Consider the following 22,846-nt stretch of genomic DNA (forward strand, 5'->3'; position numbering starts at 1 on the left):
GCTGGGGCTGCGCAGCCCGGTTTTGGCCCCAAAAAAATAGAGGGAAAAGGAAGAGCCACGCGTCGCTGGCTGGCCCAGGAAGGTCCTCGGGCTCCAAAAATCCGAGTGGCAGCTGGGAAAGGAAAAAATAAAAAGGAAAAAAAAAAATAAAGCTGTGGTGCAGCACAGCCAAGGCCCAGCTCCTTCCCCCAGCCTGGAAACCCGCAGCCACAGGCTGGGCATCGATCCCTGCCCTGCAGGAAAAAGGGAGGGAAAAATCAAAAAAATCGTGTTACAAACACAAATCATAACCCTAAACAACCCCTTCGCCTCTGAGAGTCCTAGATTTTTCTTTTCACAAATTCAAAGCTTCATAAACCTGATTTGGCCAAGTATTCAGTCGCACGCTGGATTGTGTTTTTTTGACAGAAAAATGCAGCCCCACGCGCGTATTTCTTCGGGACTGCAAAATGTGCACACCAGGGGATTTGCATGGACAGCCCATGAAATTTAGCTTGTTGGTTGTGAATCATCCGCCAGGGTCCTTCTCGCTCCGCAGGCCTCGCTGCCACAGCTGGGATCAGCAGGATGTGATCTCTGTCCAAATTCCCTCTCTGTAAAAGACTGGGCCTTGGCAGGCTTCTCTCTCACAAAGTCTTTCATGCCATTTGGTTCCCAATAGCCTGAACTTGGTGACCTGCCAAGTACACTGGAAAAGACACCTGTCTGTGGTTTTTTTTTTTGCTTTTGTATTTTATTTTATTTTTTTCAGGGGGGGGAGAAGCTTTCCATCATGATGAAAAAGAAGAAATTTCCACAAGTGGCTCAGATGGTAGGGAAATGACTGCTTTCAGCGAGGCTGTGATTCCTCTGGATGGCTTTAAGCGTGTCAGGAACAGATCTGAGGCCTTGGATCCTGCTAAGACTAACGTGTACAATTTTGTCACAGGTTCCACTGAGACGAGAACTGATCCAATCCTGCAGATTTCATCCAAAGGACATTAATGTTTGTGGAAAAGCTCCCACTAACTTCAGCACATGCTGGATCTGCTCTTTAGACACGATGGCTGCAACCAAGCACATGCTGACGTTTGCAATGGTGAGTAATAAGGCAATAAGCTTATGAGCTATGCAAGTCTATGTTTATGTTTTGGCACGATGAGCAGTCTCTGTTAGGATTTCTATTTACTTGGGCCACTCAGACAGCAAACAGAGGGAGCACAGAACAGACGTACTGTATGTTTCACTCTGTTCAAGAAACAGAGGGAGCAAGAACTCATGAGAGACCTGCTGCTTCTTTTAGGCTCGTAAGGAGCAGCTGATGCCTGACATATAGCTGTTTCTATGCGGTTGCTAATATGCTGCTCTGTTTTTTTTTCTAGATCCCAGATACATCGTATTCATATGTTTCTTCTGGGATTTAAAAACAAACACTGAACCTTTTCCAGGCTGATATTTCTACCTCCCCCACTACAGTATGAACCTTACTTGCATTACTGCCAACATTTGTTCATTTAAAACTAGGAAAACTTACCCCAGTGGAAAGCAGCAAGGATTTGATTCATTCTGCCCTGGGAGGGATGTGTATACTTAGCCTGGGCACAAGGGCCCAATGGATGTTGAAGAACTCAAAGTAAGAGTGTTTTATTGAACACTGCATGTATAGAAGTCCATGTCAGGGAAGCTCTGCAAAGAAGCAGTCCATGTTTTTTCAGGAGAAACATGGACTTCATGCAGGATTAGCATCCTGCAGTATCATACAATGCAGATTCCCCCCTGGTGCAAATCACAGCCAAGTTGATGCATAAGGGCTGCTGATTTGAGGGCCCCGGACTGAATCACACACGGTCTGATTGCCAGACGTGATGACAGCCTCTCTCTCCTGGCCTCTTCATCTGGAGCAGCAGGTTCTCAGCACTTCTGTGAATCAGGAACTTTGTTCTTGACTGGTGCAAATGGTTGCAACTCCAGTGACTGGATGGCTCAATACACCTAGCTCATTATTCCCTGGGATAATTTCAGTAAAATGTACGTATCTTTGTCATTGAGAAGTTTGAAAGTGTTACTGTTGCCTTAGAGCTTCTCTTTACTGTTTTTCCAGTCTATAAGAGGGCAGAATGAAAAGTAAGAAAATACACAGAAATACGTTAGGGCTTTAGCCAACTGAAATCTAGCGTGTTCTGGGATCTGTTAGTTTAAACTGCCAACTCAGTAGCACACACTATTCACAAGCTTGCTTTCCTGTGCAAACCACTGTGTTAATAGCAGGTGCTAGGTCTCTACATCACACTGATGTGTAACAAAACCATTTAGATGCAGCTAATTTCCAAATAAACATATTTACTGTGGCCAAAGCTACATAGCCGTATTAGCTGGACATTTTCTATTCACTTCTCAGATTCTTTTGGTCAAGTCCCGTTTTTTTCTTTTCCTTCCACAACAGTTTATACTGCTGCTCTGCTTTCTTCCATAAAAATAAAAGTGTCTTGGCTCACTGTGTCCCAGCATCCAGCTCCTGCAAGTAGTGCTTCTTGCTACATCCTGATAAAAGATACAGAGATCAGAGCATTTTGTGGGCTTTTCATGCCTTTCCTCTCCTCTGCGGAGGAAGCTGTTCATCTTTGTTTCTTTGTTCTGAGAACTGCCAGTCTAGAAGGACACTATTAAAATCCACTTCAGACCCTCTATTGGATATTGGCTGTCTCCAGAACAGCATTTAGAGCATAATCAAAGCTTATATTTGCAGATGAACACTTAAAAGATCCGTTGGGTCTTGGACTGCTCAATTCCTTCCTGTCCTCTGATCAGTTATCATAGTGCTGTGCTTTTTGGGGCTTGTAGATGTACCGGCTCATGGGTTCTCTGTTCAGAGTCTCTGCATACCTCTCTCCTGATGAAAAGTGAACACTGAAAAGTCAGAAGTCCTGTAGACACTGACACCTTCCCAGCAGTGAGTAGCAAGGGTGGCCTCACCAGTTGGTGTGGCCAGGCTCACAGAACTAAAAAAAATGAGTCAGAAGAGCTGCATCCAAGTTCTTGCTCTGCTAACGATTCTCTGCATCATCATATTCTCTCTCAGCTTCCCCAGCTGAAAAACAGATCTCATAATATTTGTTTTACCTACATAAGCTGTTAGGAGGATTATTGCATTGTTGTGAATTCCACAGATGAAAGGTACTACAGAAGAACAAACTGTAATTATTGTTTCAAACCTCTGCCCTAGACCTGTCACCCTTACCTTACTGAATAATGCTTACTCAGTCGAGGAAATTCTGCTGCTATGGTGAAGAAAATCATGAGTGAAGATGACTCTCTTTTGCAATAAGAACACTTATCCCCTAGCGTTCAACACCCTTCTCTCTGCCAGTGGGATGACTGGAGTCACTCAAATAATCTCAGTCACTCAGTGCACACTTATGCAATACGCTGTTTGGACACTGTTGTTTCTTTATCCCAAAGAGGACTGTAGTTGAATAAATTCTCTTTTTGTAGTGGCTAACGATGTCCACTTGAGAGGTAGCAGCTCCTGGTAATAGGATTTTCCCTGAGTCCATTGATAGGTGAAGGCTCTGGGAGCCTGTGGTGGCTGATGGCTGCCAAAATGGTCAGAATGGCCAAATTTGCTGCCTTGAGGCACGTGGAGCCCCCATCAGCTTTTCACATGTGTGCAGATGCACAGTGTGCCTGCGGATGTGCCTGGAGATGGAGGACAGAACTCACTGATGAAGTACTCAAAACATTTCAGCAGCCTTCTCCGCTTGTAATCTGTTTGCAATTTCCAAGTACAAATACTAACAAGGAGCTTCCTTGCTGTAGGAAACTACGGTTTTGATGGTGAAACGGGCACAGAGTGGTGATGTTGAAAATCAGAAGCTTACAGTTACAGCTTACACCTATGGCAAACATCAGGAAAATTGGTGCTCAGCGTTAGTCTTCTCAGCAGTCCCTGAATACTATTAAATACTGTTGAGTGCAATTATGCAAGGCACTGCGTGTGGTCAGTTCTCATAAAACTCAACAGTCCCACAGAGATAAGTATCTTTTCTAATTCTGCCCACCCTTGTTTCCTAAAGACTCAAGTCCTCCCCTTGACAATGAGAGCATAGAAGCAAAGTGTCAGTGCTCGCCAGCCCTGAAAACTACCGTGTTCTTACACAAATAAGTTTTTCTTGTCAAAACCTGTGCACAAAGCTGCCTAGAAGGGTGTACATATCACTGCACATTAAGGGTTAAAAGTAGTGCAAGGGCAAGGAGTAAATACACTGCTGGTGTTGGTTAACAAGGTACTAATTGGGTAACTGGAGGTGCATCTTAAAAGACCACAGAGGTTAATCAAAAGGCTTTGGGTGAATCCAGGGTGCTCCTTTGAGCTTAGGGAGCAGGTGATATAGCACAGGCAAAAAAAGCTACTGCTATAATCTTGTATTTCATGGTAAAAGTCAGAAGTAAGGTATCTTCGAAGAGAGAGGTTGTTAGATACTACGTATAAAGCTAGTATGACAGAATTGGTTCTGAAGCTAATTTAGTGATGGCAACCATCTCTTCCTCAGTCTATGTGCTCTTATTTGGGGCTAGGTTCCCTGTGCTTGAATCATTCTGATTTGATTTCACTATATCTCACTGTACTGGGGCTTATTCAAAATGAGTCAGCACGTACCTGTTTGACTGACCAGGTATCTGAATTTACTGCCTTACTAAGAGCCCCTAAAATATGTTTGTTTTCCCCTTCTGTTAGAGGATGTGACCGAGTTCTTCAAGCACAAGTCTGCAGACCTCCAGGTAGGTGTGTGAGGGACTTGGATGTTGCATCTTGAAAGCTGATAGCTGCGAGATCTCAGGGGACAGTTTCCCATGTGAGCTGTTTTGCCCGCTCTGGTTGATGCATAATGAACATATCAATTTGGGATGAAATCATCTGATGACCCCCTGTGTGAGATAAAGGAGTATAAGGTGTATAAAGCGCTACGGGCGCAGAGAGCGCTGAAGTGGCTTTTAGGGACAAAAAGGTCAGCTTGCAGGTGCCTGTGGTACGGGGGATCCCGAGTCACACACAAACCCTGCGTGGGGTTTTGCTTTTTGTGTGGATGCAACTTAGAAACTCTCTCAAAGAGTAGTTCTGTCCAAGAGAGGTGTGGTTGTGACACTTTTCTAGTTCCTGAATTTGCATCAGATTTGAAACGGAGTGAAAAATGCACTTTTCTATGGATTTGGTTGAGGTATGTGCACAGCTCTGCTTCCGTTCTGAGGCAACAAGTCTGGCTAAGTGGAATTTTCCTAAGCATCTGTCCTCTTGCCTGTGCAAAAATCAGCCTTTGGGTTATATCAGGCTGTCTGAGAAATCTCAGTTCCATTGGTCACATTTTTCAAAAGCTAATCTGCTGGAAGTAAGGTCTTGCAGTGAAAGTGCCTCCACCTTATGGTTACAATCAAGTGACTTATTAATTGGCATCACCACACGGCTGTCTGTGTAACAGGCAGCGTGGCAGCCTCTGCTGGCATATGTGGCCACAGAGAAATCCCATAACTAGCTCTTATTTCACGTTGGCTCTCACATTTCCTCTGGATTCATTTATTTTCCAACCGTTTTCTGTTTGTGCTGCAGGGACTGACTCCTAGTTTGGTGTACAACAGCATCTTTTAACTTTTTTTCTTCTGTTTGCATTCGTAGATTGGCTTCAGGACACGGGCTGCAGGTCTTTATGGCTTGGAAGCGTTTAACAGCGTTCCCGTTTGCTCTTGTGGTGGGTGGGTGTAAAATCCTTACTACTGATGGTAAACATTAGAGATTTTGCGCTTGTTTTCAGCAGCTGACCGTGCGGTGGAACGCACTAAGCACATCACACGGGGTTGAAGGCTCTCCGGACGGATTTTTGGGGTGATTTCTCCCCGACATCTCGCGCTGGCCGCCTGCTATTTTTATTGCGGCTCGCATTTTAGTCGTTGCGTAACCGAGAGGAGCGCGCATTACCCAACGCAAACCGCGAGTTCAGCAAAGCACGGGCCCAAGCAAAAAGAAGCACGGGCCGAGGAGAAAAAAAAAAAAATTAAAAATTAATTAATTAAATAAATAAAAATAAAATCCCAACAAGCACGGGCCAGCTCCGGCTACCAGCTTGACCCCATCCCAAGGAGCAAGCGGCTGCCCGCGGGGTCCCCAGCTCCCCATCCCCGAGCTCTGCGCCCCCTCGGGGACCCCAAACCCCCCGGCAGGACGTCGGGGACCCCCCCCTTGTCCCCCCTTTTCCCCCCCCCAGCCTCCCCTCTCCGCCCCCGCTCCTTCCCCCGCCGGGGCCGCGCCGCTCCCCGGCCGCTGCCGCCGCCGCCGCCGCTCCGGGGGGAGCCCGGGGGGGACCGGGGAGCCGGGGGGGGGCCCTGCCGGCTCCTGGGACTTGTAGTCCGGGGGGGTGGCCACCGCCTGCAGCCCTGCCCGGCCGGGACTACCGGCCCCACATGGCCTTGCGCCCTGGCGCATGAGCTCTCGGGCGCTGGAGCGCATCTATTCTACTGCCTTGGCGAGGATAAAAAGAAGAGCAACTGGAGGGGGACTGTAAGGCAAACGGTGCTGGAGCCGCCGGGGCAAAGTAATCCGGTTTAATCTTTCCCTTTTTCTTTCTCGGGTGCTGGGGGCGAGGCGGTGCTAGCACCGGGTTCTGGAGGGAGAGGGGTTGGGGTAGAGGGGAGGGGGACCGGGGAAGAAGCGAGGGAAGGCTAAAAACCCACTTGGGAAAGGCCAACGCTGATTTATTATTATTATTTATTTTTTTTATCGTTTGTTTGCTTGCTTATTTATTTATTTATTTTGTTTGTTTTGCCCTCCCCTTTTCCCCTTCCCCTCCTTCTTCTTGCGGGAGCCCCCCATGCGCCGCTCCCCGCGGCCCCGCAGCCTTTGTGCGCCGCCACAATGCAACAAAGCGCGGCGGGCTGGGCACAGCCTGCCCATTGATTTCCTCCCGGCCCCGCCGCTCCTGCCCACCCTTTTCTTCTGCTTCTGCTTCTTCTCTTGCTGCTGCTGCTGCTGCTTCTTCTCCTTCTTCTGCTCCTCCTCGCCCAGCGCCCCCAAAGCGCCCGGGCGGCCGCGGGGGTTGCGCGCCCCGGCCCCTGCCCCGCGCCCCCGCGCAGGAGGGGTTTAGGAGGGATTTGCTTTCTTTTCTTCCTTTCCTTTCCTTTTTTTTTTTTTTTCTTCTCTTCCTCCTTCCCCTCCTTCTTCCCCCCCTCTCTCGCTCGCTCTCCCTCGCTCGCTTTCTCTCTCTGCCCGCCATCTTTTGAAGGGGGAAAAAAAAAAATAAAAAAAATAGGGGCGAGGGAAAGGAAGGCGGCGGGCGCTCTTAGGGAAAACAGGGGGGAAAAAAAAAAAGGGGGGGGAAAAAGGAAAGAGAAAAGGGGGAAAAAAAAAAGGCGGGGGAATAGAGCAGGAGCAAGCGGCTTGGGGCAGCTCCGCGGGTGCGCAGGGGGTGCGGAGAGGGGCCGGGCAGCTCCTGGGAGGGTGCTGGTGTGGGTATGGGTGCGTGTGTGAGTGTGTTTGTGTGTGTGTTTGCGTGTGTGTGTGCAGCTACTGGCCTTGTGCAGGTAGCTGGCGTCCTCGGGACTTTGGCAAATCAAGGGGAAGCGCGGGTTTGTTGTCCAAACTTTCCGCGCTTTGAAGGCGCAGAAAAGATTGCCTGCAGATTGCCTGCTCGGTGTCACGCGAGGAGCAACGCCACCGGTAATAAAACATCAAACTTCCAAACAGCCTGGCTTTCCCTCCGTTTATACAACTTCTTAGCTTTCGCACCTCCGCGGGCGCCGGGGATAGAGCGTTATTTGTAGCCTGCTTGGTTTCGCTTTCAAACAAAGCTGCAGTGTGCAGGGCGCAGATCCGCGCTCTGTAAGCGGGAGGCTGAGCCTCGCAGGGTGCCGGGGGGGAGTGGGTTTCCTACCGAGCTGTCTTCTGACAACGCTCAGCTTGCCTCCTGGGTGGTTGCTGTTAAATGTGTGACACCTCTGTACCTTGTGTGCACCCCTCCTCCGATGGCTACGGGAATCGAAAGTTACCAAAATAAACTTTTTATTTTGGATCAGCAAACCTGGTGGCTTCAGCACTGCTCCAACGTTTATAAATTTTACATGCAAGTTGCCCGACGTTAGTAAATAGTAGGCTGGGGGGTAGTGCAATTAGCGAAGCACACCTGCTGTTCCTTGCTGGGAATAGAGAAGTGGAGAGGTGGTTTTGATAAGCTCGTTAGTATTTTTAATGCATTCAGTCTCTGTCAGCCTGCTAAGGGAGTGTCTCTAAATTAAGCTGGAAATTTGAGGTTCAAGCTGGAGCTCGTGTCCTTAATTTGCTCGGCGATAAGTCAAGGTGTTGGAGAGGACTCGGTGTCTACCGTATGTGCTGCAATAGAGGAGTGAGAAGTGTGGAATAAACACGCACCAAAACAAACAAGGAATCCCCAACACAGTCTGGTTGCATTGCAAGCAAAAAACCTCGAGCTGCGTTGCTTACCCAACAACTTGAGCATGCTGTAAACACAGAGTCCTGCCTCCTAATCTGCAGAGCGCAGCTCTAGCAGAGTGCTGGGTGTCTTATTTTGTTAACTCAGAAGTTTAGGGAGTTTTTAATAATCCACTCGGAGGCTCCCGCTGAAACAGAGCAACTTCTGACCTTGGAGCCTTCCTTTTTGGAAAGAATAAATGCTAACATTGTGTTTTCTTTCTCTTTACTCCATGCTGGTTAAAAATACTCACTTACGCATGTACTTAGTGCTCCGAGACAACGTTTAATAAAAGGATTGGGCAGAGGGTAATAGTCTTATTCAACATTTGGCGTTAGCTTGATTGCAATATTGTCTTCCGTACGCGCTGCCTGTGTGGTGCTGGGAGCTGAGGCAGTAGCTAGCCCAGTGAAAGGCTTTTTTAGTTTTAGTGACCTATGCCTGCAGAGTTTAAATTAAAAAAGAATGCATGTGAAATGTCTGAGGTTTGTTCTCCAAACTGACTTTGTATTTAAAATTAAAGCAGCTCAGACTCCAAACGAGGCTCGATTACTTCTGGAAATAAAGCTGTTGTTGTTTTAGCACTGAGGTGCTGTCAGAAACTTTAGTTCTTGTCATTTAAAAAATATTTGGAAGAAAAGCATGTGTTAAAACTCTGATGGGCCCGCTCGGAGTGTATGCTAGGCAGCAGTGCTGCTCTTCTGTCTGCCCCTTAAGGCTGGTTGTGCTGGTGTTTGCAGATACAGCCTGGTTCACTGCTTCCTGGCACTTCCACGAGTTTTTACCCGCACTTCATGGTTCAAGTTGTGAAAGGCGCTGTTTATTTCTTGCCTCTTGGCTTTTGGAGGGCGCTTGTGTGCTCCCACAACACGCGAGGGGTGTGGGGCGGGGGGCTGTGTGCTTCCAGCCCAGCCTGGCTGCGCTCCTGGAGCCCTGCTCCTTCTCCCCGGAGTAATCTGGGAGCCTGATCAGCCCCGCTGACAGCACAAACAACTCGGGAGTCAAATCCCTCTCCTCAGCAGCAGCTGAGTGATGTAGAGGTCTCATGTTTCAAAGGCTTAATTACTTTTACAAAATATATTACCCTCTGTCTACTTCGGTAAGCTATCAGGTGCTCTCGGTGCAGGCAGAACTGCGCTCACCTAAATAAATGCACAAAGAGCGTTTTGCATTCCAGCGTTGCCGATTGTTTCTCTTTAATCCCACTTGCTCCTTCTTTGCTAATTTGCAGAATTCATTAATCTGCAGCGGGTTTCCCAATCATTACCGTGAACCTTATGTTTTGTTTTGTTGTTGCTTTTTTATTTTTTTTTCCCCTTAAATTGCCACATTATTCTCCAGTAATAGCCCAGAACACCACTGTAAGCAGTCAAGTTCTGGGAATTAGGAAGGAGCCATTGTTTGCTGTGCTGCTCAGTGAGCTGTCAGGACATTTTGGAAGGATGTGTGCGTCTCGAGCTTTTCATTCCACAGTATCTCACTGTGATGCTAGTGGGGCTTTGTCAATCGTTAGTGCTTGCTGGAGGTGAACATCTTTCTTTGGGGCGCAGTAAAAGGGAGGAAGTATTCTTTAACCCACTTGCTGCAAAAGGCAATGTTAAAAGGATTTAAATTCTTCAGGAGAGCAGTGTGGAAACTCACTGTAATGCGCTGTTAAGGCTGCTTTTTCTCCTAATCCTTGTTCCTTCCCCCAGCCTTGCTGATAAGGCACTGACTGAAGCAACACTTGCCTCTTTTGGATTCTTTTCACACCTTGCTGGGCCTCAGCCTTTTTCCAGCTTGAGTCTGATAAGAAGACACCATCGTGTCTGGGTGTATTTCAGCGACTCGGATAACCTGGGCAGAGGAGGAGGTTTGTTTGAGTTTCTCATTCCTTTTACTGGACCAGACCTTGACATTTTCCTCTCCACCAGCAATGCAACAGGTGGAGCAGAGACGAACCACGGTGAAATTTCTGTGAAATGGGGGCTGATCTGGAAGAACGTGACCTGGCTTAAACGATTCCAACCCCAAGCCCGTTCAGCTTCAGACTTCGAGGTTTAGACTCAGTCCTGGTTGACCCAGGTCAGCTGTGGGAATGACCTCGTTTGCTCGGAATAAGCAGCATGGTGCTTGTGTCCACGCTGTGGTGGTTGTGCTTCCTTTGCCTTGAACTTCATCGGTGCCCTGGTTTCAGCTGGGATGGAGCTAATTCTCTGTGTAGCTGTTAGCATGGTGCCCTGTTTTGGGTTTAGGAGCAGTATGATACCGATCACACGCTGGTGGTGTAGTTGTTGCTGAGCAGTGCTCACAGCAAGTCAAGGACATCAGCTTCTCACACCTTACTGCCAGGGCGGAGGCTGGGGTGCACCAGAAGCTGGGAGGGGACAGGACCAAGACAGGTGACCCAACCTGGCCAAAGGGATATCCCATACCATATGGCATCATGCTGAACCATAAAACCAGGGGGAACTTGCTAGGGGGGCTGCTGCTGCTTGGAGACTGGCTGGGCATCGGCCAGCTGGTGCTGAGCAATTACATTTTGCGTTACTTGTTTCATGTATTCTTTTTTTTTCCTTCCTCTTTTCTTTCCTATTAAACCGTCTTTATCTCAGCCCACGAGTTTTACTTTTCCTGCAGGAGCTTTGAGAGAGGCTTAGGGGTTGTGTCTTCACTTTGCAGGGAGCTAAGCTGGGGGTGCTTGCAGCGGGAGCTGTGTGTCTGGGGGAGCCCAGATCCTGCTGTTGGGATCCTTCCCCTGTTTGTTAGGCGAGGGGAGCTCCTTCCCCTCCTTCCCCCAGTTAGCAGCCTCAGCTCCCTGCACAGGCAGGATGCAGGCTTCAAAATCCAAACTTTTTCCTTCTTCTCCTTTCCTCTGAAATAGTTGCCCACATGCAGCCTTTTGCACTTGTTTGCTCTGAGTTAACCCATTGAGTTATTGTTCTGGGACAGCATGTTTGTTCAGGAGAGGTGCTTGTGCTGGTCTAGAAACGGATAAATGGGTTACACCAACCTAACTTTAATGTTTTTTAGGGGAGAAGTGCTGTTTGTAAACGGGAGGGCTGCTGCAGCCCAGCAAGTTGCTGCTCCTGTGCCAGCCAAGCTGCAATAATTAACCTGGGGGGGAGTGTGCTTGCTCTGCCCTGTTACCAAGTGTAACATTACTGCGGCTCAGCTAACGAGTAGTAATTTTATGTCATGGTAATTCAATCCATTTCACTTCATTGTCCAATCCTTAAACTGACTTGAATGTCGTGTATTGATTTAGGTGAGCTTTGTGTGCTCGGGAAAGTCGCCGTACTGTAAACCCAGCATGATTTACACCAGTAGCGGCTGATCCCTGCTTACTCCACTTTTAATGCTTTTTGTCCTAAAATCAATCTTCTATTCTTCAGAATAGTATGTTTAGTCATATCAATGTATGAAAAATAAGTTAAAAAATGGAATAGGAGAAGGTGTTGGAGCACAAGAAGTGTGCGAGAGGTCTGTTGACAGAAGATGCTTTCTCTGAGTTCCTTAGGAGGTTCTGCTCTGTGCTGTGAAATGCTTCTAAGGAGTTAGCGTGTGGATCTGTGTCTGCTTGCTAGAAGTCTGTCTTCTCTGTCAATGTTTGCGTTGAGCTGCCCCTGAGGATAGTGTCTGTAGCACTGTAAGTGGCATTAGTGATGCTGAGAGATGGTCATGCAGTGCTAGTGATGTAGGGGAGCCTTGTGGTGTAGGTCGTTAGGCACGCAGCAGAAAGCCATCCTTCCAGCAGGTAACACATAGGAACGGAACTGATCACCTGGGCTCTGTATTCTGTACTTCACTCCGAACACTTCTTGTATTTAGTTTCATTAAGAGGAGTTGCTCTTCCTGTTCCCTGTAGGCTGTCAGTTTGAGATGAAGGTGGCTGTATCTGAAAACCCCTCCCTAGCAGGTGTCACGGGAGACCTCTGTGGTGGTGTGGTTTATCTTTTAGAAACATGCCCAAAGAGCACCCTGTTACTGGGGAGCGGGATATAAAGCAGAGGGCAGTTTCATTTCTACTTTTTTCAAATGACAATTAGTGTTTATGTATATATATGTACCTATATATGCACTAAAGTATTTCTAAGACCCAAGTTATGGTATTTGAGTACCTCAGAAATATTAGTTTCTAAGTGTAGTGTCTGTTTGGTTTTGTTTTTTCCATAAAAATTGGTATCATCATAGCACTGTAAAGGACTTGATGTTCAATGGGCTGTGTAAATGCATGGGAAAAGACGAATGGCTTTAATTGTGAGTGATAGGGGATGTATTTCTATCCCCATTTTACAAATGGGGAACTGATAAGCCCACAGCACGGGGAGTCGAGCACTGAGCGGAGATGTCAGCATCCTGTTTTGTAGCTCTTTTGTGTTTTGTAATTCTTTGCAGGTATAGCACAAGCTCGGAGATGTTCTGCCCAGCAGGGAAGTATTCGTTCTCGCTTTTTTTTTTTGGTTTTCTCCTTTTCTTCAAAATGCTTTGTGTCCAATAATCTCTCTTTGGAAATCAAAGATCAGAAAAAGAAACAATCATGACAAAACCTGTTGTGGAAAGATTATGTATAATTTATTTGCCGTATACTGAATCAAACTGAATGGATGTGAGTTTTCTACTTTAACAAGTACACAGAGCACCATATGCTGATTAAAAAGGGGAAGGGCTGACTGTCCTTTTCAGAACACAAATGTTTAGCTGCAGATCACATCCTTAAAAAAGAAAAAAAAAAAAAAAGAGAACCCTGCGAGGGTGTAGACATGCCATAATCCCATTAAGAGTTCTGAAGCCGTTGCGGGTGTTGCCACGTTAAGCTTTAATGGGCATACATAAATGCTTCTATTATGCACATATCATCTGAAACTTGGGGCAGTGCCAGAGCAGTAGTATTATTATTTTTTTTAATAGTGTGACTGCAGGATGGTTCGCTAACTTGAAATTGGGAAAGCTGACTTCTGGAGTCACAGGTTGAATGTGCTGTAGTGTCGTGTGTTGGATAGGTCACGCTTTGGGGCAGTTGGGCTGTAAAATAATAGATGAGCGTGGGGAATTAAGAGACAGAGCCTTGAAGGAGGTGGGATGCAGTGCTGACAGGGCACAAGACTGGTGCTGAACTGCTGTGATTTCTTTTTTTCTTTAGGTCACTGCATCTTGCCAGCCTGGGCCTCCCTTTCGTGGCCTGCCTGGGCCTCTCCTTAGGGCAGAGGCCGTGTGGGTGCTGCCCTGTGCTTGGTCACGGCTGGGCAGTATGATCTCTCAGTCAGGGTGGTTGATGTCTGCACACAGCCTGGTTAAAACGGTTAAACCGAGGTGTCCAACCTGTCAGTTCATTGCCCTTTCCATCAGACTCCAGCTTACAGTCCATATCCCCATCCCACTCTTGCACACTTTCAGTGGGTGGTCATGGGCAGAGGCTAGTGTCTCCTACAGCATGCACAGTCCTCATAAAGCATCTGGCACGAAGTCCTGGTCCGTGATGGACCTTTCTATGTTGTTGCACAGCAGCAATGCCAGTGACCGAGCCTGGATGAAGCACACCCGGGCTCCTCTCCCCCTCGCACCAGTCTGTACCCCACAGAAGTGGGAGCGGATGTGTGTGATGCAGCACCTAACTGCAGCCTGTGGTCAGTCGCCTTTTCAAGCTGCATGAAATGGGAAGCTTTAACTTCCTGTCTCTTCTCTATTTTTCTCCTTTCTTTTCCCGACTTTCTCCACATCTTGCTTTCTCCTACAGGATGTAGGTCTTTTCTCCTTTTCAGAGTTGACTGCCTGTCTCCTCTCCCAGTTTATCTGCTCGCTAATACTTGTTTCTTTCCACAAATTTTGCTCCATGAAGGAAAGGAAGCAAAAAGGCACCTTAGCTTGACTTCTGAAGCCAGTGGATACCAGGTTAAAACTTCTCAGCACCCTTTCATCTCCGTCCAGTTCTGAAATGATGAACAGGTTAGGCCTGCTTGTGTGCCACCTTGGTGGTGTGTTTAGGACAGACCTGTTGCTCCTGAACTTTGAGACATGTTTTCTTCATAGCAGCTTGCAGCAAGTGAGGTTTTCTTTTCTTTGCTCCTTGTGCACTGTGGTAGTATTTCCTGATGGCTGGGCAAGGAGGGACCCGCAGATCCCATGCCACTGAGATCTGGTACAAGAAAGCTCGTGGTGAAGGCAGGTCAGTTTGTCACACAGCTTCGGTCTCCCACTGGCAAAGCAATTGGGAATGCTGGCCCACAGGATGCTAATAATGGGTGACTGCAGTTCAAACCCAAGCGTGCAAGTGGATTTGTAATTTTGATGGATCTTAAAATACGAACCTGAGTGCAGAAGTGAGGGTGAATAGAGGCAGAACGGTAGGTTCTGACCATCTGAGGAGTTTAAAGTGATTATGTATACCTGAAACATCCAGCGGTGGAGTACCAGGGAAGGCATCCAGCAGGCAGCATTTGTGCTGGTTCTGAATTCGCAGAACTGGCCAGTCTGTAGGAGTTGTGGCCGAGCCTGTAGAGCCTTCCCCTTTGCCCAGCAGCAAGGTTTTTGAATCCGGGATCGTTTAACTTTTTCTCTTCCCTGGTCAACTTCTGTGTAAATGTGGAGATTACTTTCCTTGGCAGGGCTCCAGTTTCTTTGTGTTTTAGGAAATGAGATGACAGAGACCAGGATCTCCACGATCTTGCACACCTCATGCTTGTACAATGACACTTCTCTGGCTGGGGTCACGGTCTGCTGCAAGAGGCTGCGTGTTCAGGGCTGGGTAGAGCTGGCCAGATCATCTATCAGAGCAATTGCAACCCCAAGAATAGGAGCACCCACAAGCCTGCCTCTTTCAGAACAGACCTCCCAACCCCAGGTAGCACCTAACCTTCTGTTTAACTTTCTCTCACCCTAACAGACCCCCTAGAGAAGGGGTTGAGCCAGGCTGAGGGGCCAAAAAGCGTGCAGAGCCTGAGTTTGTGTCTTTGCCTAAACCTTCCTTCGAAAGAGGTTTATCTCGATGGAGCAATTAGTTGTATCTTGTAGGTGATAAGTTTTGCAAAACCCATCTGCGGAGAGGCGCGGAGCCGCAGAAACCGTGCAGCTGAGCGAGAGGGGAAAGTTGCTCAGCGCTTCGCAGGATGGGGCTTGAAGTGGTTACTGAATCACGGAGACGCTGCGATGCTGTTGGGGCTGTGGTTTACACCATCCTTCCAATGCGCCTTCAGCCACGTTCCTGCCTCCCCTGGGTCCCCCCCCTTCCCGCTCCTGACATGTTGGGAGCTTGTATGGTATGTGGCTGCGTGCCAGCACCTTCCCAGCATTTTCTTTTCGCCTGGTGCCCGAGGCTGCAGGGCTTCTGCTGCACACGCGGGGCTTTGGGGCGCTGCAGTAACCCCTCTACCAGTTCTGCACGTTGCCACAGAAGCCCTCGATGTGAAGGTGTGGTGCCAGCAGGCGTGTCGCAGTGCGTTACGTACGAGCGGGCACGTGCCCAGAAGCAGGCTCACCTTACCTCCTTTCTCTCTGAACCCTGACTGCCGGCTGCCTGGCGTCTCTCCGGCTCTGCCCACGATTGCGAGGTGGTGTGGGTTCAACCTTCTGGGTCATGCAAGGTAACTTCATCGCATCTCTGCTTTGCCCTGCTAGGAAGAAGTGGCACGAGCAGACTCTGCCTGGGCATGTGAGTCTCCCAAACACTTGCCTTTCTGTTACAAATCTCTGTAATGAAAATGAAAGCTGAAACAGCCCCCCCCTTTTTTTTTTTTTCATTGCCACAAACGGGTAATTGGTTTATCTTGTGAAAGACACAACCACTAGAGCTTTCCTGTTAAGCACCTACCCGTTCCTGTCCCACAGATTTGACTCAGTCTTCCAAGAGTATCATGGGCAATCTACTAGCTGCTTTGTCCCTCTGAAACTTCTTCATAGGTTATTTCTACTGCTACAGCTAAGCTTTCATTAATGTTTTCCTTATAGGTCACCTAGCTAACTTGCTGACATGCTTCCAAGAAGATTTTTTGTAAGTGCAGCTCACTTTATTTCACAAGTCTTAGTCCAATCCTCAGCTCAGAGTGAGGTCTCAAGCTGGCTGAACTCCCCTAGTGAGGAATCCAACACAGAGTAAACTCCCTAACCAGTCTGACACTCTTCTTTCCTCCTGTAGCCTTGTTAACAAAAGTGCACATAACTGAAGGGCTTGCACACAACCAACATATGGCTGAGTTAAAATTTGTCTGTTCTCAGAGAACCACAAGATGGTAGGGCTGGAAGAAATGTCCAGAGGTCATTTTGTCCTTCGCCCTGCTACCAAATAAGATCAACTGTGCCTAATCCATTACTGAGGGTGGTTGTCTAAACTGTTCTCAAAAGCAAATACAAAGCTATGAAAATAAACTTGTTATACTGTGAAACATCACTCCCTGCACTTGAAGCTGCAGCCTTTAGAAAGCAGTTGAGCCCCATATGATTTGTGTTGCAGAAAGTATGTGACGTGCATCTCAATTCTTGCTCAGACTCGGGAGGTGCTTTCGGTGGTTTTAGCAGCTCAGTGGAGAGAAATGCTTTGGCCCATGATTATCAGAAGGAACTTTTTACTTGGGGTGCCAAGAGCAGTGCTCGTAGAAGTCCCCAGTGCTTTTATAGTTAGGGTAAAGTAACTTTTGGGTACCCCGAAGTTTGAAGGCGTGATGTAAGGCATCTTGAGTTGTGGGAAATGCTGAGTATGTGTCGGAACTGCAAGCCCTTGAAATTAACAGCTACACCTCTGGCTAACTCTTATCTACCAGTGAGGCTCCTCGCTGAGGAAACACCTGCCTTTGTGTTAGCTAAGGAGAAATCAAGGGTGGGAAATCCATCCATAGCATCCAAGGAGCCTTCAGCTAACCAAGCCAGAAGCGAAGGAACCCGGTTAGTCTGCCGTGATCTCCCTCCCTCGTGCAGAAGTAAGCAAAGTGCACAGTTATGTCTGTGAGTCTCAGGACGTTACTGGGGCTGTGCTCAAAATAACGTACACAAAAGGCAAATCTCTGCGTGGAATTAACGATGTGGGAGACGAGAAGGACAGCTGAATGGACTTTTGGAGTGCAAAGCTGCACTTGCAAGCCAAATTGCTGTTTCCTGCAGTGAGGCCAGGTGCAAACGCTTCATCCCCAGCTCGGAGGGGGCAGCATCTTGTGTGCAGCATGTGTGTGTCTGCCAGGGCAGCGCTGGCTGATAAAGCAAATCGTCTGCCCTCGAGCCTTGGTCTTAAATTGCAGATCCCTGTGCGTTTAAAGGGAACGTCCATGCTGACATGGAGTTAGTGGGGAGTGAAAGCTGCCTGAAGTTCGGTTCCTGTGCAGGGCTGTGAAGAAGGAAGAGCATCTGCATCATCACACACCTGCCCTGTTTCTCTCCGAGGAGCCTGGAGGAGAGGCGTTGTGTCCCTTGCTTTCTGCAGCCAGAGGCATGAAATGGATACAACTACCCTCACTTCATAATCTTACCTGAGGTTAAGGTTGTGTTGATGGGTAGATTTTGGGGGCCGTATGGCTCACGTACTAGAATTGAAGGGTAATGCATCTGTCTCCAAGATGAATGGAAATCATTCCTGGGGATATAAAGACGGGTGGATCAGGCAGTTGGTTGCTTTAGGGATCTTGGACTCCATACCCTCATTTTCTTTCTGGAGATGCTGTATTGTAAAGGTAATGGAAGCTGCTCAGTTTGGACAAAAAGAGATTTCTGGGTAGGAAATTGCTTGCTAACAGGCACTTGAGAGAAAAGCAATATTCCCCTCATTTGGGTGGTGTTTGATTTACCCAAATGGATTTCTGGGTTCTCCAATAAACCAAATCCACTTGCTGCTTCTACTAAACTTTGCCTGGCCACAGTTAGAATTGAATGCTCTGTACTTTCAGTTCCCGTTGCTATTCAGCATCTTCCTGCTGAAGTGGCTTATGTACCGAGCAATATATGCGTAATCACAGTGGCATCAAGATAAAAAGAATCTCACTCTTCAGTTAGGCAACTCAGGAAAGGCTGGGAAGGCAGTTCTGCTCACCGCTCTTTGTATGCTTTATAACCAAATAGCCGTGTGCTTTTCTGCCTTGGCAGCAATCTGTGTTTGCGGGGATTTGATCGAAGGGCAGCCTTTCTCATAACCCCAGTTTCTAATTTCTGCACCTCCGAAGCCATAAGAGCATGCTGAACCTCTCCCATGGCTGTAAGAAAGTCTGGGCAGCGCGAGCACGGCCCGGCGGCTTCTCCGAGGTGGGGAATAACACACGATGACAAATCTGACCACGTTTTCAGCTATTGCTGCTGTCCAGGAAAAGGGACCAAGCGTCTGCTCTGGTTGTTGCACAGAGCTGAGGTGGGGCAGTAATGCTTGGAGAGCAGAGAGCAGGTGCCCGCTCCAGCTGCCCTGCTGTCTCTGCGTGCTTCTGGCTCCATCCTACCTTCAGAAAAGCTCAGCCTCTGCCTTTCACGTCGGCTTGAGCAGTGCTACCTCGGAGGTGGTGTTTCTCTGAGGGTTTAGGCTCTGTCTGGGGGTCAGGGCTCTGCCACGGGCTCGCTGGGGGTGCCCAGGCAAATCACATCGCCACCGTGCATGGCAAGCACTGGCTCTTCAAGCAAGGAACGGGGTCTTGCTGTGTGCCTGCAGCGTGCTTGGAGCTAAGGGACCCTGATCTGTGCCCAGCCTGTGCTACCAAATTGTCAACCTCAGTGCAGATGAAGATGAGGTCAAGGAACATCTCTTCAGCTTGATAATTTTCCCTGATAGGAAGATTTATGTGGCTGCTCCTGGCTGGGCTGGAGTTGCACCAGTTTTTGGTCGAAGTCCAAGTAACCACGCAGAAATACTACAGGGCAGAAAGAGAAAGTTGTTGGGCTCGCCTGATAGCATAAAGCTCGCTACCTTCTAATTTTGCAATCAAAACAAACACCTTCCTGTGCAGCAGGAACAGCAGCAAGGGACGGAGCCATCCGTTAAATGTTCTGCCTTGCCAAAGGAAGTGGCAGAACCGTTAGCTGAAGCAGCAGGCTTGCTGGCACAGTGCACATTTCATGGGGCTTTATAGCTTATTTTAAAACAGTCTCCACCACTGCAGACAGTCTGTGGGTAGCATCAGCTGAGTCAAATGTTATCCTACGAGGGCAGGGAATTATTAACATGTTTTCTCCGTGCCAACTGTCTCTCCGCTGACTGACCCATGCAAGCAGCTCAGTGAAACAAATGTTTTTGAAAAACAACAACAGAAAACAAACTTCCAGCCTGTGTTTTTTTTTGATGGGTGGTTTGGCTGAAGGACAAGCCAAACCTCATAGCTTTGCTGGATGCCACACTTGAGGTTGCAACTTAGCACAAAAGGACAGACTTAAACTCCACAGAAGCAGGATTTATTGGAAAGTTTGGGTTTGGGTTTTGCTTTTAATTATCTCCTCAATCTGGGGTGGGTAAGAACGAGGAGAAATGCACAATGTGGCAAGCAGTGTGCGCTCTTTGTTTATGGCAGCAAAGGGCGTACTTCAAATTTGTAATATCAGACGTGTGGCCAGAAAAATCAAGGACAGCTTCTGTTACTTGAACCTTACAGGCCTGCGGAGCAGGAGAAGTAGTAACTTAAAATTTTAACTTTAAGTAGTAATTACTTCTGGGCTAAGAAGTCCAACCTTAGGCCCTCAGTGGAAAATGCACGTGCTGTCTGTGCCAGGGCAGGTTTTGGCAGCCTTCCTTCCAGGTTTGTGCAGCACCTCGTGCAGTGAGGTGCTGCACAAATAGTTTAACTGTTGATATTCATGCAGTTTCAGAAGATGCTGAAGCTCTTGGACCAGAGCTGTGTATTTTAATTCTACAATTAAATGGGGCAATTTGTGGAAGTCTGCTTGATTTCTGTGCAGGAGTCTGCTTAAGTGTCGTGTTGGATGATTTGACTGAGAGGTTGAGAAGGTCGGAGGGTCATGCCTTCGCTTTCTTTGTATAATAAGTGAGGTCTGACAGCTAGTAAATGTCTCACGCGGGGCTGTGGCCTCTGAAAACATTGTCATGCACTCTGCTAGGAGGTGGGACATTGCCAAAACATCTGCACCCTCAGCTTCAGATTTCTCCTAATCCTGCTTTTTTTTTTTTTTTTTCCTTTTTTAGGAAGTATTATTTTGAAACTTTAAAAAGAACGGAAATAAAAATTAAATAAATAAAAAACAAAATAAGGGATGATCTGATATCTGCAGCTTCCCTGGCAGATGATGAGGAATCTGATGGAGTAAGGGTTAAAAGGCTGCCGTGAGATGAAGGCACATTAAAGCTGCGTTTATGGCAGGAACAGATACTTCCAGGTAGCTATTCCTGTCTTTCAGCTGCAGGATCCGGAATTTCAATGACTGCTGCTAAGAGGCTTGGGGTTTGTAGCCACTCTTGGTTGCACTAAGTAATGAGTAGGAAAATGCAAGTTACAGAGGATCAGTTGTCAGAGGACTGGCTGAGCTGGCTGTCATGATTCACCCCCCCTACTTTTGCTAATGTTCTTAATTAAAATCCTTTCTGAGTTATGTCACTGATGACTATTACAGTCCGTTTAAGCGAGCCTTCTCTGGACGAGCAGCGCTGTGCACGTGAAGAGGCGGTGTGTGTGTGTCCCAGAGAGTTTGCAGGCTGCTGGGTGGAGCGGATGAAGGCAGAAAGGAAGTACCATTCCCTCCGTGGCACAGATGAGGAGCCGTGGTGTGAAGATCCTGAATGCCTTGGCTGAGGTCAGAGGGGAAGTCTGGGAGAAGCAGGAGCCAGATCTGTTTTTTGAATTACGGGTCTGGGATTTGATGGAAATTTAAAAAATCCTCTCTGAAATGGAGCTTGAGAGATAGAAGGAGGTGGAGAAATTGACGGAGAGAGGATTGTCTTATTTAACCTTAGGGTATTTAAGGGGAATACTTACATTATATACTGCTTAGTTTCAAACTTACAACCGAAATGCTCGGTAGCACTCAGAATTACTTTTCCACGCCAGCTCCATAAGAGCTAACCATGCAATTAACCCTAAAATAAAACCTAAAATAACCTGGGTCTGGATTCTGGAGCCAGGGACGCCTCGGAGCCAACCAAACTGGGCCAGAGCAAGGTGCACCCAGTGCCTGCAGCACCCAGAGCACTGGGGTGTTCCTGGCACCCAGCGTGGTGTCCGCTCTGCACCGTGGTCCCTGGCTCACAATACCACCGGGCTTCCAGAACGCAGTCCTGGTTACGGGATGCTGGAATGCAGATACCTCTGCTGCCTGGGCAAGCCTGAGAGGACGGCTACTTAAACATCCCTCTGTGTCGCAGATCTGTTTATGTTTTGTACACATCTATTTTTGTAAAATTTCCCTAAATTAGGCATGTGTTTACTTTTTGCCATCGTCTAATCAGCAGCTCAAAGGGTAAGTTGATGTTCTATATTTAGTCCAGACATTCAGTAGAGATGATTAGGGAGGTATCAAGGAAGAGTTATTTTTCTAGGATGCCTTAATATTCTCTCCTTGCATTACTGCAGTTTCTGTCCCTGCTCATGTTTCTATGTGCAAGAAAGAAGCATATGTAAGTGAGAGTATATTTGTGGTTTTCTGAACGTATTTGAAATAATCTGCCTCTAGAAAGTGACTGTGGTCTGTTTGCCATAAGAAGCATAGCTACAGTTCTGATACGAATTGAAATATCAAGTGTTTACAGAAGATGACACAGCAGAGCTGTTTACCATATGGTATACAAGAAACAGTGATACTAGACCATTTTTCCGCTGGAGTTTGCCAGGGAAAAATAGGATCAAATATTGCAATTTGTGTATTCTTCTGTGTTTCGTGCATGCCTTGGGAGAGCATGGCAGTGCTCTCTTAGCCAGCTCATGGAAAGCAGTATAACGCTAATTATCATTTATATTGAACCTGTATCTTCCATATGAAACTTCCATGAGGGTCCGGTTAATTGGGCATAGTAAGAGACATACTAAGACATTTGAGATTCAAAGCAGAGATTGCTTCCAGTTAGGATGTTCCTGGTGCCTTTTTCGTTTACGGCTGATCACAGCACTTCTCTGCAGGCCTGCTCACTTCTCTTGGTGGGGATCTTCTGACAGCTCGAGTCAGCTCTTGATTGTGAGATCTTAGAGAACCATTGTACCAGTGTGGAAGCGTGCAAGCTGGCTCAGTGCCACCCAGCGTGGGTCCAGAGACAGCATATAGCTATGTTTACATGGGGCTGCGTGCTACGGATTTACTGGCTTGAGTCAGCACATTCATGGGAGTCTCTGCGTTACATCCCGGCTGTATTCTTGTGCTGCCCCGTGTGTATTTGTACAATGATGCTCTCTGACCTAGATAAAGCAAGAACCAGTCCTGCGAAGCTTACTGGCTCTCTGCAGGCTTTGAATTTGGGAATTGCTGTTCCCACTCTCTCTTGGGTCTTGCGCTATGCCCATCATCAAGGTGACAAAGTTTGT

The 22,846-nt window shown here is 47.6% G+C and overlaps 1 protein-coding gene across 3 annotated transcripts in view; it reads left to right on the top strand.

Moving 5' to 3' along the window:
* Positions 1-6,451: 6,451 nt before the first annotated feature.
* The window catches only part of BRD3 (bromodomain containing 3), a 36,278-nt gene continuing 19,883 nt past the window's right edge, over positions 6,452-22,846 (top strand). For 2 of the 3 annotated variants that reach the window (XM_084298934.1, XM_084298936.1), the window contains exon 1: positions 6,458-6,560. The gene's annotated coding sequence lies outside the window, so the exon portion shown is untranslated. Of the gene's footprint in view, positions 6,561-20,948; positions 21,129-22,846 lie in introns of all 3 variants that reach the window. The other variant, XM_084298935.1, reaches the window with a different exon arrangement.

The sequence above is a fragment of the Netta rufina genome (assembly GCF_964035555.1).
Source record: "Netta rufina genome assembly, chromosome: 20".
Lineage (NCBI taxonomy): Eukaryota > Metazoa > Chordata > Aves > Anseriformes > Anatidae > Netta > Netta rufina.